General features: G+C 45.2%; 1 protein-coding gene across 2 annotated transcripts in view; it reads left to right on the plus strand.

The window, feature by feature from the left end:
* The first annotated feature begins 8,061 nt into the window (after positions 1-8,061).
* The window catches only part of SGCD (sarcoglycan delta), an 827,683-nt gene continuing 820,053 nt past the window's right edge, over positions 8,062-15,691 (plus strand). For both annotated transcript variants that reach the window (XM_074313830.1, XM_074313831.1), the window contains exon 1: positions 8,062-8,899. The gene's annotated coding sequence lies outside the window, so the exon portion shown is untranslated. The remainder of the gene's footprint in view (positions 8,900-15,691) is intronic.

Consider the following 15,691-nt stretch of genomic DNA (forward strand, 5'->3'; position numbering starts at 1 on the left):
AATGCCCTTTTTCTACTCCAAGATTCCATTAGGACACCACGTTACATTTAGTCGTCATGCCTCCTTAGGTGCCTTCTGGCTGTGATAGCTCCTCACACTTTCTGTGTTCAATGATTTTGACAGATTTGAGGAGTGCTGCTCAGGTATTTTGTAGAATATCCCTCAACTGGGATTTGTTCGATGTTTTCCTCATAATTAGACTGTGGTGATGAGTTCTTAGGGGTTATGGAAAAGAAGATCACAGAGGTAAAAATGCTGTTCTCATCACATGATACCAAGAATACATACTGTCTACATGACATCACTGCTGACGTTGACCTTCATCACCAGTCTGAGGTATTGTTTTTCAGCTTTCTCCATTGTAACATTCCCCCCCAACCCCTTTATATACTGTGCTCTTGAATGAAGTGACTATGCACAGCCTCCACTTAGGGATAAGGAGAGGACTATCTGTGTAAATTATTTGGAATTCTTTTATATGGGAGACCTGTCTCTTTATTCCCTTTTTGTTTATTTATTTATTTATTTATTCAGTCATTTATTTATATCAGTGTGGACATATGAATATTTTATACTTTGGGTGATAATCCAATGCTACTTTATTTAGTTCGTTGTTTAAATTGTTCCAGCTATGGCCACTGGAAGCTCTTTTAGTTGGCTCCTCTGTCCATTTGAGATGCCCGCAAACTGCGTTGTGTTGTTTTGTGTATTTTTGAGCACTCTTTTACTTTATGAGACTACAAGGTGCTCCAGAATCGCTTTTTACATTTCTGGTCACCGTTCTAGAATCAGCCGTTTCTCCAAGGGGCTCTGGTGTCTTTTTTTGGAAAATGGTATTAGAAACTTAGATTTTGATGCTGGGTACACTCACTGGCTGTCATTGCTTTTAGGCTTCCTCAAAAAACAGAGCAAGGAAATAGATGTGTGTATATTAACCTGTGTATGTTCACATATCTATTATTATCTCTAAATGTATCCATCTGTACTGGTATTGAACTAATAAACATGAATTCATGCTGCTATTTTCAACTCTAATCCACTACCAACCACATGGCTCATTCCAGCTTTCTCCCATTTCTTATCTGAAACCTCCCACTTCGAGAATGAGAAACCTGACTTCCACCATCTACAATCATTTTCGTAGATTTTCAATTCCAGTATTCATGTATTGTGGTTCCATAATTGTTAACATGTACCCCTTATGAAAAGTAACTTTATCAACTAGAGTACAGTGCTTCTGCACTGTCCTTTTGTCTTTAGTCTTACAGACACCACTCATTTCTAGTTACTTAAGTCAGCACCTTTTTCTCCACTTCCTTCAGTGCAGATGTTTCCATTTGTAATACAGTTTAGATTCTCTTGTCACAGTCTGAATTCCTTCCTGGGATTGCCTGGCCTCCTGAACGATTGTTTTAAATTTGCATATATTAAGGTTCACTCTTTGTGCTGTAATGTTCTATGGTTTTGACAAAGGAGTAGTGTCATTTAGCTACCATTACAGTATTCTATAGAATAGCTTCACTGCCCTAAAAATCCCCAAATGCTTCTCTATTCAGTCCTCCTCTCGGCCCCCTTCCGCTACTAAAGCCTCTGGCAACCACTGATTTGTTTACCATCTCTGCAGTTTTCCCTCCTCCAGAATGTTATCTAAATGGAATCATGTAGCATGTGGTCCTTTCAAACTAGCCTCTTTCATGTATCAGTATGCATTTAAGGATCATCTGTTAATCTTTGTCTTTGTATGGCTTGATAGTTCAGTTCTTTTGATTGCAGAATACCCCTGTATTCTGTATATTACATGGATATGCTACAGTTTGTTTATCCATTTACGTATTGAAGGATATCTTGGTTGCTTCCAGTTTTTGGCAATGAATACAGCTGTGATAAACATTTGCCTGCAGGTTTTTGTGTAGAGATGTCTTCAAATCAATTGGATAAATATCGAAAGAGTACAGTTTCTCAATTGCGTGGTAAAACTATGTTTAGCTTTTTTTTTTCCATATGCTTCTTTTTTTATTATTTTTATTTTTATTTTTTTAAATTTATGGGGTGACAATTGTTAGTAAAATTACATAGATTTCAGGTGTACAATTCTGTATTACATCATCTATAAATCCCATTGTGTGTTCACCACCCAGAGTCAGTTCTCTTTACATCACCATATATTTGATCCCCCTTACCCTCTTCTCCCACCCCCCAACCCCCTTACCCTCTGGTAACCACTAAACTATTGTCTGTGTCTATGAGTTTCTGTTTCTCACTTGTTTGTCTTGTTCTTTTGTTGTTTTTGGTTTCGCTTTTAAGAAACTACTAAACTGTCTGCTAAGTGGCTGTGCCATTTTGCATTTTCATTAGCAACCGATGAGCATTTTTGTTATTCAGCGTCTTCACCAGCAATTGGTATTGTCATTTTTAAGCCATCTTAATAGGTGTGTAGTGATTACAGTAGTTTTTTGTTTAGTGATCATTCATATTCAAAGGAAAAATACTAATCAAACACATAATGTGGATTTATGATTGAATAGTTTTTATTGTTAGACACTTTCCTTTACATAATACTTTTTTCACCACCAAAACTTGGCATTTATCACATATTTATTCTAAGGATTATAAACATGGTGTAATTTATTGGTTATTTACTTTAACTTTGGATTGCAGTAAACTGAGTTTCAACCTAGACTCTTACACGTGTCATCTTGAGACTGTGGGATTATTGAGATTATTAACTGGCCTTGTTGCAGCTTCGTCATCTTTAAAACAGAGATAGTAATGGAACCCAGATTAGAAGGTTATATGAATTTAATGAGCAACTGCATAGAAAGCATTTAGCACAATGCCTGGAATATGGCAACCATATAGTTATTATTAGTTCTGTATTGCTGCTATTACTAGTATTACAACTACTACTGAAGGCTCTAGATACTTCTTGAAAACTATACACTTTGAATCCTTCACTTTTGAGCTGCACTGATCTTTTTCACCCACGCATGTCTCATAAAAATAGAATAAATACACTTCACATCCATTACGTTTCTCGCAGCATGCTTTTTTCCCCCTACTCCAAAGAGCATGGTGGAATAGATATTTGCAAAAGTAACCTAAGTGTTACAACTCATTGGCTCTGTTATTTCTTGTATTACTAATAAGCTCTCACATTTGCTCAGTGCTTTAGATTTTTACATAGTGCCAGCTTTACAGATATTAACTCCTTTGCTTCTTAAAACAGCTTTCTGAGGTAGGCAGGGCATGCTTACCAGCCCCCGATTTGGGGGGAGGTGAGGTACCTCATAACTGCCTAACAGGGAAGGATAGAGCCAGAAGCTGAGTCTAGGTTTTCTGAATCCCTATTCAGTGTTCTTTCCAGGAAACTAGACACAGAATCAATCTTCTAATAAATGTGCCAGGGGCATTCATGAGTTCCCATCAGGTACTTGCACAAGTACAGGAGTGGCAGGGATCTTTAAAGGGGGCTCAGTTGCACTTCCGTGTTTTAAACCACCTGTAACATCAGGGATCCTCACATCCCCCTGGTGATCCTGATTTCTTTCATACAGTCTAGTGTGTTTGTACTGAGAGCCCTGGCATCGCTTCTAAAGCGTTAAATTGCTCATGTTCAGGAGTGTCGTAGTCACATTTCTGCATTCTTTCTGGGGTTAACCTCAACACACCCTCTCTCCTTTATATCGTCATTTACAGGGCTAAACTCCTAGCCACTTTGTTGGTGCTGTGACCACACTGTCCTGGTTCTGTCTGGTGGTCCAGGGTGGACGTTTCACCAATAAGATACCCTCTCATGGTAAAAAGACTCGAAGCCCAGAGACAGCAATTTAAGAAATGCATGTGAAATGCATGAGCTAGACATTATCTGTCATAGGATCAGAGAAGCAGAGCGGTCTTTTATAATGAGAGGGAAGAAGTAGAAGCATTGCAAGACAGTAAGATGTAAAAGAGAGAGAGAAAGAATGTATGAAATCTAGCAGGATCCGATTCCCACCCTCCAGTCTCTTCCAGAGGCCTTGTTTCATCACTCTCCCTGTGTTTGAGTCTCTTGATCATTTAACATTAATTTCCTGCCCTAAACCCCAAGCTAGTTTAGGCTGGTGTCTGTTACTCTGACTTACAAAAGAACCCTAATTTACATAGGGAGTGAAGTTCTCCGGATGTAAAATTTACTTTTGAGCTGCAGCCAATGCAGCTTTCAACAGCACCATTAACTTTCAAGTGTAATGGGCCACCACTGAGTAAGTTTGTGGATTCTGCGCAGCAAGGGGTACTCAGAGTACTTAATATTTCCACCTTGATGTGAACAACCCTTCAGAGCATCCCAGGATCTCAGCACAAGGGGGTACTTATCAAATCAGCTATTTCAATCCTCTGCCCCAATCAGGATCTATCCTTCCGTCTTGCAGCCAGTTTTTGCTTGAAATGTTCCATGGCCGGGAAGCAAAGCCTTAGAGAGTATGGCCTTTGTTCAGAATCTGCTCTGGAACTTTCTAGCCTTAAAATCTTGGACAAATTATTAACTCTCTGTGAGCCTTCTTTTCTCCAATTGAAAAATGGAGTTTAATGTTTTTTTTACTTAATGGATTTTTTTAAATGGAGATTTTATGAAACAAAGCATACAAAATCTAATATGGACAGTGCCTAGTCCCTATTTGATACTCAATAATTTCATCCACTCTCAGCCTTTTCAGGCAATTCATCAATCATTCTTTACACTGAAATAAGGATTCCTAACTGTGGAGTCTGTAGCATTCCTGATGTAAACTCTTCAACAGGCAATTGTGGTGAGTGAGTGTGAAGCCTGACATTAAATCCTAGATCTAAATCTTTCATGTGTGCCCTGTGATAAAGGAATCCGTGATAACTACCACAGATTCCTTTAAAGTGAGGATTTACACTAGTGGACATTTGAGCTCTCTTTGCAATATGAAATACTATGACTCTAATACTTACACTTTAGATTTTGATTTTATTTATATTAAATATAAATATATTAAAAATATAAGTATAAATATAAATATAGCCCATAATACTCTCCACTCTAAAGTTCCGTTGGTTGGTGCATAATAAGTACTTTTGCATTCTTTGTGTTATATTTCTTGTGGCAGCGAAATTATTGCCTCCAAAAGAAGCCATTTCAAATTTTGGGAAAATCTAATTGCCAAGTATCTCTGTGTCAGAAAAAAACAAACAAACAAAAAACCTGCTTCAATCCAAGTAATTAATCCTAGTTCTTCCCTCCCCTTGGTTAGGGGCCCTGGTCTCAGGATGACAAGGTTAATAGAAGCTGTCCTCTTTTCATGTCAGGTTGGCACTAACTTGTTTTAGTCATCTCTCCATTTCTTTCCTCCTCTAATAATCCATGTTAGCTCTTCAGCTGTTTTCCTTCATACTCAAGTCCTCAAAGTTTGGAATTTTGTGAAACAAAAAAGGTGAATGCTTCTGGTTGACAATGGAATGGTGGAACATTTGGGATGTCTGATAGTTTTAAAAATTATTTTTTCTGCTCATAGTCCGCTGGTACTGCTTCAGGGACTTGGAGTTTGGCTACATATTTTCAGGCTTAGTCTTTTCCTACACTCCAAATTTCTTTTCCTTCTTCGCCCAGCCTGCACCCCAGTCTCTGGATTCCATCCATTTATGCATTGATTGAGTCACTCCTTGAATACTTACTGAGTTGCTACTGCATACAAAACCCTCTGTTAACTTCTGGTCTATATTTCAATGACAAAAAATATCTGAACCTTGCTTGCAAGGAACGCATAGTCTAGTAGAAGAGGTAAGATACATATATGCCACCAAAACCCAAAACAGCAAGACTTAATAGCACAGCTCAATATTGTTCAAACCATGCATTGCAGCCTATTAGCTGGTCATGGAATCAATTAATAGGTCATGCATGACTGGTATATTTTTTAAAAAATAAATAAAATAAATTGAATAAAAATATTGAAGTAAATTACACAGCAAGGATATGTGTTGTTTAGAGAAACTTTTATTTAAATTATAATTAAGGGTCTCTGTGTGTATGTAGCCATGGTGTAATATATCGATTTTTTGTTCTTTTTTTACTGTGCATTCCACTTAGAAGTTTGATGAGCACTAGATTAGGATAGGAACAGACAGAGAAGTGCTTCTCAAACTTAATGTACATATGAATCAGTTAGGAATCTTGTTAAGGTGAAGATTGTAATTCAGTTGGTATATGTGGGGATCTCAGATCGTGTTTCTGGCTAGCTCCCTTCCGATTCTGTTGATGCTGGTCCGCATAAGGAGATAGAATGCGAGACAGAGAGACTATGTACAGTGGAAGACCTGAGGAAGGCCCTCAAGCCATTTATTTGTGACTTCAAGAGTCCTCAAGGAATAAAAGAAAACATTTTCCTTTCCCTTTCTGGTTTTTTGCTTTTGGTTGATTGATAGAAAACCTACCCGGGTTTTCTCTAAAGGCTGTTGCTGTCCAGCTCCTGGGTGCTGAATGTTGAAACCAAGGGACCAGATAAGCTTTAGGTCAGTTGTGAAAAGCTCCACTGTTGTCTTGGAGAGTTAGCCCCCAATTTCCCATTGTATCTCAGACACTTGTACCCCATGCAATTAACAGCAGAGTACTTCCCATGAATCAGGCTTTTAAGAACAGGGACAGAAGAGTTTCATTTATTTCAGCTTTACCTGCCAACACATTTCATCAGGTTTCTATCACCAGTATCTGGTAAGTTGCCTTGACCTCCTAATAGTTTCCTCTGCCTGCAATTCCTAGCCTTTCTTCTCTCCTCCTCCATCATCTTTCCCCCTTTAAATCCATCCTGTACAGGGACATATTGATTATCCTAAAACAAAGCTTTCATTATTTTCTTTTACTGCTTAAAACCAGTCAGTAGCTCCCCCATCATTTAGGCAAACTCTGCTCCTGCCAAATGTGTTTGCTGTTCTTGTAACCTGCCCTTCATACTTGGTTTTGACCTCTCTCCCTCCCCTTGGATGATCTCGCTTTTCCAGAGATCTGAATCCTGCCTGCTTTGTAGGATTTAGCTTAAATCCCACTTCTTCCATGCAGCCTTTTGCAGAAACCCCTTTTGCTCAGTGGCTCACCACAGTACTACTGAGCATTCTTTGGGTACTGGGGTGTGGCCTGAAAAGCACAGGATTGACAGTAGGAGACCAGACTAACCCACAGTGGATGTGTCTGTCCAAACTGGAGATCTGTGACCTGGGGCAAGCCATTTGTCTTCTCTGGGCTTCTATTTCCCCATTAAGATAACTAGAAGATTGGAGACAAAGCTCGTTTAGTGCCTGCACATGGTGCCCATAGCGAGTTTTGCTGGCTTAGAAGTTTCCGTAGAGACCTCATTTTCTATTAAGAGATTTTTAAAAATGTTAATCATGCTTCTGTTAGTATTGAGCTACGTATGCATTACCCATCTTGTGAAGTGTCTTCTTATTTTAAAATCCTCACATGTATTTGTTTTGTCTTTTTTATCCTTATCAGGAAGGAGCCTCATTTTATGGTTGAAACCAGGAGGCTCAGGAAAGGCCTGCCTAAGGGCACGAAGAGCAGAGAATACAACACAGCTCTAAGGAGGGAGAGCCAGATGATCCGGACATCGTCCCACATCTCTCAGAGTGAGTGCTCACTAATTATTTGTCAATTGATTGGAGGTTGTCAGGCCCACCTTGCGAGACAACTCATTTCTCCCTGGAAGGAGGAGCCCCTTGGAGTCTGTTGGTTAACGGGAAAAGTGCTTACTCGGGGAGGAAGGCCGGGCGAGCCGGAACGAGCTCTCGCTGGGAACCCGCATACTCTCTCGCTGGTGTTTCTGAACCCCATTCTTCGCAGGGAAGAGGTGAGGGGGTTCAAGGATACTTGGCACCTGTCCCTTTGGCAGAGACACGTAGCCACCTCCCGCTGCCACTCTGGGCTGATCCTTCAGAGTGGAGCGCCCTCCCATCCCCAACCCCGCGAGTCGCTCATCTCCGCAAAGGGAGGGGTAGCTGGGGGAGCCTTGCACACTAGTCTTCCCAGGGCTGCACACCAGCAGCCCCTCGTTCTCGGGAGGCTCTCGGTGGCTTCCCCTCTGCTGCGTGGGTGTGCGGGCTCTCCCTGCCACCCCCACCCACGGCTCGCCCTCGCTCGGTCTCTCCAGCCCAGCCGGCCGGAGCGCGCACACCGGGGCTCCGGCACGTGGGCGCGCGGGAGGCGGCGGCTGCTGCTGCCGCTGCCGGAGCCCAAGCCCGAGCCGGCGAGATTGCCCTCCATGCTGCAGGCTCTGCGGCCGCCTTCTGCTCAGCCTCTGGCCCAAGCCCAAACGGGCTAGCCGGCGAAGCAGCCGAGGGGAGGAGGATACGGCCAGGAGGAGGGGCGCGGCGGGCTGGGGCGAGCCGGGCTCTGAGCAAGGGGCACCGGCAGCCAGGAGGAGGCTGCCCGGCTCTCTCGCTCAGTCTCTGCTCCAGCCGCTGCCCGGGGTTCCAGGCAGTGCGATGCCACTGCACTCCTTGTAGGCGGCGGGCAGCCCAGGCTTCCCGTAGCCGCTTGGCCCACGCTGGCCCCCATTCCACGGGCGAGTCCCTTGCCTATCCCTGCGCACCCGGCCGCTGGAGCCCGAGCGAGCACGAAGTCCGAAGTCTGCCCCCAGCACCGCCGCCAACTTCCCTGGGAGCCCCTCTCCCCGCAGCAGCCTGTGCCAGCTCTGGGAGCCATGCGCCCCCAGCCGGGCGGCGCGTCCTCTGCCAACTCGCCACCCATGGGATCGACTGCCCTCGGCTGCCCCGCTTGGAGCGCGTAGCCTTCCCCGCGTGGCAGGGGAGAGGAGCAAGACACCCAAGGCGTTTCGCGGATCCCGCACGTGCGCGCGTCAGTCTGCTGGGGTCCCCCCTTCGGGGGCGGCGTCAATACCCAAGGGTGAGTAGCCCCGTAGTGGAGGCGCCTTTTATCCCCAGCTAGGAGCTTGCAGCGATGGCTGGGAGACAGGAGAAAGTTGAGTCTCCTTGAACCTATCCCGGGATTTGGCACCAAAATGTAACATTTGTTCTCCCAAGCCAGTTGCCTTCAGGGCTTCCCTGAATGCCTTTAATTCTAAACCAAGGATAGACCCTTTCTGTTTCCCAAGGAGAAAAGGGGCCCCCTAGAGCAGACCACTGACTGTTCCCCAACAACAAACACGCCATTTGGGGCTGGAAGCCGCCGGCGCGTTAAGCGGGCACCCAGCACAAGCGCTTGGAGATCCGTAGCCAGCGGGCACTCTCTGAGATCATGGGCAACCAGGGCCCCTAGGGGAGGCTACGCGCTCTTCATTAAAGAGAAGTGACTACAGAAATAGTAAGGAAGTGTGTATGTGTGTGATTGGGAGCAGGAAAAGTAGCCATAGGAAAAGGCGCGAGGGACATTTATCTGTCGTTGATGGAGCGGGTATCCCTGGTGCCCAGCTCCGCGGTGCGGGTGTGTGGGCGCATGATGTAGGGCAAACAGAGTCCAACAGGTGACTTGCTTGGGCTTCCTGTGGCTGGCAACCACTCCCTCCCCGAGGCCCAGGCTGCTGCTGCCGCTTCTAGGGGCGCATCTGAACATGAGTTAGGAAATGCGCTCTCTGCTCTCAGGCCTGATTTGCTGAGTGTGTGAGGCATCCAAATGCCTCCTGTCGGAAAACAGCGGCCTCATTGTGTGTCTGACTGAGGTTTCAACTTGCAGGCAACTGAGGGGCCATTCAGCCGGGGCGATGGGGACTTGGCTGTTCCTCAGATGCAAGCCCCAGCCTTCTTCATGCTCCCTGGCTGCGGGTATGCAGCGCCCTGGGCTGGGCTGCGAGCCAAACCTCAGCATTTCGCCACTCTGTACTCCACCAAGGGGAGGAGGCGTTGCTGGAGCTCCAGGAGCTCTGACCTGAGTTTACTCATCCTGAGACTCAGATGGAGGGGTGGGGGTGTGTGTGTGGGAAGGGTGTGTACACTTGGTGTGCACACTTGAGTGTGGGGACAGGTTGAGTTTGAGAACTGGCCAGAAAGAGACCAGAGAAAGACAAAGTTCTGTACCTGCCCACTGAGATTCAAATTGGGAGAGGGTGTGGCTGCTTTGAAAAGTTTCTTCTGAACCCAACCTTCTTTGGTGATTTTGAGTGTGCAGAGTACTCTGGACCCTGGTCGTGGTGGCACTCCAGGGCAGCATCTGCTGCAGAACTCCTCCATCCCTCAGTTTGCCCATCTGTAGATTTGGGGACAGGTATCCCTGCTCATGGCAGAAGCTCTGGTATCTCTATAAAGGAGGTACTTAGAAGTAGGTGTCGGGTTGGAAGATGGAGGAGAAGCTGTGTGTGTGTGTGTGTGTGTGTGTGTGTCGGGGGGGCCAGTTGTCTGGAGTGTGCCTGCATAGAAGACATTCAGTTTTTACTTAGACTTTATTTTTTAAGGTGCTTTATTGCCTTTGACAAGATTGATAGAGATTTTGAGATGCTAAAAGCTTTCCCAACACCCCCTCGGCACCACCAGCCACTGCGCTGCCTCCCTATGGTACAGGGAGCTGTCTGTATTATGGAAACGAAGTGATGGACACTCAAAATGCAAAAGAACCCTGCACTGCTAGCGCTTCGCCCAAAGGCTTCTTTTGCCTCCAGGGGAGGCTGTGGGTACGAGGGCATGTTTGGCCTGCTGTTACTACTGGGTACTTGCTGTTGCGTCTTTTTAGCCCCAATTTAGACTCCTTCCTCATGAGGGACTTTCATCTCAGGGTTCTCTGGCAGCAGATCACCAAGAACATGTAGGTAGAGTGAGTCTCTTGACTTGTAGAGGGCACTGGCAGGTTTAGCACGGGGCCCACGCATGCCTAGCCCGAAGCAGGCTTCCTGGAGGCTCTTTGTTGGGAGGGGACCCAGGAAATGGAGCATCAGGAGGAGGAATCAGCAGTGAGGTATTGTGGATGACCAAGAGACAGAAAGACAGAGAGACAGACAGACATACAGAGTCAAAGAGGAAAAGCAGGAAGGGCAGGATGAGAACCAGAAAGACAGAGAGAACAACCAGACTCACAGACAGAGGCAGAACAACAGGGCACTCAGAGACACACAGGTATACACAGAGGCAAAAGGAGAGCGGGAAAGAGACAAATGAGAGAAGGAAAGATACAGGGTGGAGGGTAAAGAATAAGTAAGAGGAGAGAGCCATGGGCGAGAGAAGTGGGAGGGAGGGCAAAAAAATCTGAAGAGTGTGAGGGAAGGAATAGGGCCAAGGATTGAGAAGTCAGTGGGGAGAAGAAAAAGGATGGGAGAACAGAGGAGGCAGAGGAAGCTGAGTGGCACTTAGTTTTTCTATTTAATTTTTATAAACCACACTGCCATTCTGAGGAAGTTGATATAATCCACACCCTTAAATAGCTAGCCCTTGGTTAGTGTTTGTTCCTCTGGGGAGTCATGAATTATGTAGAAATTGGGCACCCGCTTGGAACCCAGCTGCAGTGAAGATAGCACGAATGTAAGAAGTTGAGATTCTTGGTAAATATACAGATGCACAAGTTCCTCTGCCATCTCTGTTTCCCTCTGGGCAAACTTAGGACTGGAGAATTCTGGGGAGGGGCTTTCAATCACTTCATTTGTCAGTGATTCTCTAACCCATGTTTATGGAAGTATCTCCTGGGTAGCTTCTGAGAAAAGCAAGTGACTGGACCCACTCCCCTGGGAATCTGGTCCAATAGGAGCAGGAATGGGCTACTTTATGAGCGTCCCAGTAGATCCTAAAGCAGGTCATCCCTGAACCACACTTGGGTAAATGTGGAATAGACGGTATAGCACCATTCTCTAATTTGTTCCCGGATTTCCTCCTAAGAGATGTAGTTTAACACCTCATCTGGTGTCCCATCCTCCCTAGAAAAGCTCATTTCTTGTGAATGTCTCTTGATAAAAGGACGAGCCCAAGGATTGCTCAGCCAGGGTTACCTTTCCACAGACCTCATTAATCACAGTAGCTTCAGGGGACAGCACACAGCTCTTCTGGTTGCCCTTGTCAGGGGTGGCCACAGCTAACAGGTATTGAGCACTCGGCAGGGCTCTGTCCTGGGCATTTTTTATTCCTGGGCCTGTTGCTCTCACACACACACACACACACATAACACATGCACACAAACAGCACATGCACACACATGCGCACACACACATGTGCACACATATGCACATGCACACACATGCGCACGCACACACGTGCACACATATGCACATGCACATATGCACACACATGCACACACATGCACACAAACAGTGCACACACACGCACACAAACAGCACATGCACACATGTGCACACACACATACATGCACATGCACATATGCACACACATGCACACGCGCACACACATGCACACAAACAGCACACATATGCACATGCACACACACATGCACACACACACACATACAGGTGCACATAAACAAGTGCACGCACACATGCACAAAACAAACTGTGCTGTAAGCACTATTATTATCATCTGCATTTTATACTTTAGGAAACTGAGACAGAGAAGTGATGATACTTGTCACAGAGAAATTGCGTTACTTGTCCATGGCCCAGCAGCTGGAAAGCAGCAGTACTGAAATTCGAAGCCAGGTTTGGTTGACTCCAGGGTCTCAGGTCCTAATTATATACCATGTATCCCTGAAAATAAGACTTAGCCGGACCATCAGCTCTAATGCGTCTTTTGGAGAAAAAATTAATATAAGACCTTGTATTATATTATATTATGTTTTATAAGACCCAGTCTTATAGTACAATAAGACCGGGTCTTATATTAATTTTTGCTCCAAAAGATGCAAAGAGCTGATGGTCCGGCTAGGTCTTATTTTCGGGGAAACATGGTAACGTGCTGGCTCCTAATCCTAACACACTATCCTAGACCGACGGAGTCAGAGATCCATGGGGATCTACCCCAAGCACTCTCTCGCCCCCACTTTATCAGTTGAGGAAATGAGAAGTGGCTGAAGGAACTGAGAACAAGTACTTGCCAGAGATTCTAGAACTAGTAGGTGCCAGAACTGGGACCAGTGACCCACTATTGTGAGTCTCAGTCTAGCCTTCTCTCCATTGTACTAGTGATTATGACACTTGGCTGATCCATCAAGGTCACACGAGCATCTTAGTCAAAACACGAGTTCCTGGACCCCACTAGAGGCTTTCTGAATCCTGGCCGTAGAGCCCAGGAGTTTGTACTTTTAGTCCCTACCCCAAGTCTGCATCTACACATTACCGTTTTCCCCAGTTATTCTGTGGCTCCTGGCATCGGATACTGTGGATCGCTTTCAGACAGCTTCGAGAGAACTGCAAGCCCTTCCTGCTTCCAGCAAAATAAACACCCCCAAAGTAGTACGCGCTCTGCATGCTGCAGCCCACACTGGTGTAGCCTGGGCAAGGAAACCAGTTGGTCTAGAGGCAACTTTGAAAGCTCTTTGAAAGGGGTAGTAATCACATCGATGTTTGCTGTCCTCAGTGTTTCCTGTGCCAAGTCAGAAAGCATTTAAGAAGACATCAGATGCTTCCTCAATGCATCAGTGTCAGTATTTGTACTAATACTTGACACAAAGTGACACAGGAGCCAGAGCAATGTGCCGCTGTGTCAAAAGTGTCAAGCGCCATGTCCTAATTTAGATCTAGCGGTGATGTAAGAAAGACCCCTTCATTATAATGCTTTTGACTCTCTCAGAATATGTCAGTGCTTCCTTCTGCAGGTAGAAAGGAGCCATCACACACACTGTCTCTTCTGGCCCACTTACATTGTTTTCTCCGTGTCCTCAACATCTTTTCCCTTCTATTTCCTTGAACAGTGGCCAAAGGTGCCAGACGTCGTGTCCAGCAAACTGTTTTGTCATCTTTCCCTTTTCAGATCCAAATTTACTTTCTGAATCTGTTGCTTTTAACCCTGACCTCTTACTCAGAGATGATATTTGAGCCTTAGGTAACTTTGATAAGCAACTGTGATAACGTGTATTTAAAAAGAAAGACAGCCATCTGTGTGTGAATAGGTCGCAAACCAAGGAATAATTTACTACATTTACAGTGTCTGCATCTTTAACACGCTGGGAATTTTTTGCCATTTCATTGGGGCAAACCTACTTTTCTGGCCTGGCTGGCAGTGGAGAAGGGGTTAAAACTTGGGCTCTGAATGCAGACAGGTAGGGGTCAGAGCCTGCCTCCACCTTGCTACTATTATAACCATGGTCTGGTTATTGAATGTGCCCAAGACCGTTTCTTCACCTGAACATTGAAGGTAATAGCAGGATGCCCCTTCGGTGCCTGCTGTCATGATTCAGTCCTGGCCAGTGATTGAAGTACTGAGCAGCCTCTGGCAGGTGGGAAGGACTCAGCTGGTCACCAGTATTTGTGAAACACTTGTCATGTGCCAGGCGCCATGAACACAGGATAACACTGACATCACGGAAGTTAGGAGGTTAAGCAACTGGCCCAGGCCGCCCAGTTCCTAAGTAACAGACTGAGACTTGAAATTCAGACCTGTCCTTTCCAACTCCCCCCGTTCTTACTGTGGTGTTGGCATGAGTCACGGTCCCTTCCTTGCGCGTCAAGACAGAGTGTTGAGTATGAAACATCCTGATTTGTATTTTAATGGAACCCATTACTAGCGTGTCAAATACAACTCTTCTAGGTGGGGATCTTTAGAATTTGGGAGGGCAATTTTGGTTAAATCACCTCCACATATTCGCTTTTCCTCCAGCAATTGGGAGGCGTTTTCATGGATCCTCCCCTGCTGCGTTTGCTCGGTTAGCTCCCACCTGTTTTTCAGGTCTAAGCGCAGACATTGCTTCTTTGGGAAAAGCTTTCTTGACCTCTCAAGGGCCAGGTTAGGTGTCTTTCTGTGTGTTCCCCCACTTAAACCATAGTATACGTGTGCATTTACTGTGCTATATCTGCTACTCAGTCTATATGTAAAAGCTTCTTGTGATCAGGAACTGGGCTTACTTGAAGTTGTTTCCGCAGCACCCAAGACAGTGTTGAAATATAGAAAAATGCACAAGATACTTCTGAATGACCTGTTAAAACTGAGCTAATTCTAGGTGGCTAAGAAAAAGTGGCTATTGTCCTTAAACTCTAAAAGAAAAAACATCCAAACATGGGAATTGAAAACCCTGTGGTGTCATGTGTCCCCAGAGGCAGCAGTTCTTCTGATGGAAGAGGAGTGTAATGGTATCAGTAGTTGTTGATTAACTACGTTGGTAGCTTTGGACAAGTTCCACTGTGATGTTGCTTAAGATGTAATTAGGAGGGACATTCTGATTTATGAGTTAATATGATTTTATCTGTACATTTAATTAGTTGCTCAGAAAGACATGTTTTGTTTCTCAGCTCGAAAGTTTTAAAAATTAGTAGGCTTCTGGAGTTAGAACCAAGGTTAGAGATAACCTAGTTCTACCAGCTAGTATGAGAGATGAGTCAATTGAGGCTCAGAGAAGGAAAGGAACTTGCTTGAGGTCACTCAGCAGGTTAGTGCCAGAGCCAGTGTGACAGCCAGAGGTTTCTGGCTGCTAGCCCAGGACTCTGAATGCACAACTGAGAGTGAGTAACAGGTGGGCGATGAGCTACTTGTGACTTGGAAGCATACTTGCAAGTCTTCTGCGTACATACAGTCTGGACTCCGTACCATTCAAAGATAAGGCTCATGCTGAAAAGTAGGAAAGCAAGACTGAAATGATTTGCTGGTAGGGCAAACCCGA

The sequence above is a fragment of the Rhinolophus sinicus genome, linkage group LG10 (assembly GCF_036562045.2).
Source record: "Rhinolophus sinicus isolate RSC01 linkage group LG10, ASM3656204v1, whole genome shotgun sequence".
NCBI classification, from domain to species: Eukaryota; Metazoa; Chordata; class Mammalia; order Chiroptera; family Rhinolophidae; genus Rhinolophus; species Rhinolophus sinicus.